We start from the raw sequence: 2,177 nt of genomic DNA on the forward strand, positions 1-2,177 counted from the left end.
CTGACAAAATAGGTTTCAGCCCTAATCTAACAATACTGAACATGGACTTGGAGGATATGTAAGGTTTTACTCTCAGTTCCATCGGAGGTAGGATTTAACTGGTTCAACCCACTTCCCATAGGACTTTATAGATAGGAGCACATTCAGCCATTTTTTAAATTTCAAAGCTTTAAGAGAAAATCTGAGCCAGACTTGGGTTTGATCCCCTTATTGCACCATGCCAAGACTAAAAAGCCACTTCTGTTCCTAGAAGGGTTCAGACCGTCCAAAAGCAAACATTTCTTTTCAGGAGATTGGATTCAGAGTCATTACAAAAGATGGCCAAATTAACTCAAAATGGATCTAAAAGAAAGGCTGCAGCTTTTTCTACTAACTTGGATTGTAAGAACAACAAAACCCTCAAAACAAATAAAATCACAAGTCAGAGCGTGAAATATTTTCAGTCTTTGATTTTTTTTGGTGCATTGTCTCAGTTTTCCTAGGCTTTTAAAATGTCATATATTGCCTCTGTGCCAGAGAAGTTGCCTTTCCAACTGGCAATTCAGAGTACTTGTTTATATGAAGTATGCTGCCGAGTTAATCTTCACCTCAGGTCTAATAATTCGTAAAAACTTTTATCACTGGTATAGCCACAGAAATTGAAAAAAGAATCTTGAAATGGAAAAAAAAGCACAACCATTGATGAAATATTCCCTTACTCAAGCCACGAGTTAAGAAGTCCTCTAAAACAAATCCTGTTTCCGTCACACAAGTGAAAGACAGAAGTCAGCCCTTCCAGGCCTTTCACAATGTAATACAGGCTGAAAAATCAAATTTGGAAAAAAAACTTGAAAGCAATAAAGGGGCTCTTGCAGAGTAGAGCTAATTGGCAAGAAGCGATCTTTGTGTATAGTATCTAATGACATGGGAAGCACTCTGGGTTAGTTAAGCTATCATTTGATGCCAGAAGTCCCAGGTTAATAAGTTAGAATGCCCAAAGAGAGTAAGATCCTCTGTGAAAGTGAAGTATAACACAATATGTTTATTTGGATTATTTTTTCATCCATTCATCTCATTCTCCTTAACAGAGACCTCTGGTAGTAAAAGGAGAAGTACAACAGCTTTCCTTGCTTTCTGTTTTTGTAATGCCAGCATCATTCACATAACACGCTTCTTTTTTATCCTCCTTACGTACATAACAAGCACACAAATGTGCTTGAGTTTTGCATCTGTAACAGTGAATCTATGTCAGGTTTAAAGATTATAGTGGGCTACTTAAAAGAAAAAAACCAAAAACCAAACAACACCACCTTTTGAGAGAATTTTTCTTGCTATGAAGAGTCCTTGCAAATTGAATTTCAGTGTTTCAATGGCTGCATTCTGAAAAACACCATTCATAAAGCTGAAAAATGACCCAGTATCCTTCAACTGCAACCATCAGCTAGTGCTGAAACAAATTTGAAAAGAATATTCAAAATGTACCCAAATTCAGTAAAGATGCACACTTTCATTAGAACATATATAGAGAAAATAACCTCTCTAATGTCACAGTGATACCGAAAATGCTGGCAAATAAAACTCTTTAAGACTCGTTTTGGAGTTTTAGAAAGCAAGCATCCTTTCTCAGGCCCAGGTAACATGCGGCAGTGATCTCCATCAATCATGTACAACGAGACAAAGTCTGGTTACAGAATATATTTCCCACTTACATGCATATGTATAAATGAAGAGAATAACAGAAAAGTCAGTAGATGCTATGCAGGAAAGAGGACCAGAATAGTGCAAATTTTAGGTACAGCAAGCATGCGATTTTCCATCTGAGCCCACAGTTAAGTTAAATAGACAGAGTAGGACATGACTCAGAAGAAAGGAAACCCCAGAGACCCACCTCCCAAAAGCAGATCAATCTTATTTTTAATCAGCTGAGCCTATTCATAATGAAAGTCACAACTGAATTTCCAAAGTCAAAGTGTGAGAAACACTCGCTCACTGATAAAATATCAAAGAAGACAAAATCTTCAAAGCAAAGACCTAACAGTCTATTTAAAATATATGAATCAGCTGAGCTGGATGCATCCCTCAAGTGGAGCACACCAGGCTTACAAAGGTTTGAGGTATTTATCGCTCACTCTCAATTACCTGACTTCCTGTCCCCCTCTCTCATTGGCTTGAGACTTGGGACTCACATTCTTCTGCAA

The sequence above is a fragment of the Phaenicophaeus curvirostris genome (genome assembly GCF_032191515.1).
Source record: "Phaenicophaeus curvirostris isolate KB17595 chromosome W unlocalized genomic scaffold, BPBGC_Pcur_1.0 scaffold_34, whole genome shotgun sequence".
Lineage (NCBI taxonomy): Eukaryota > Metazoa > Chordata > Aves > Cuculiformes > Cuculidae > Phaenicophaeus > Phaenicophaeus curvirostris.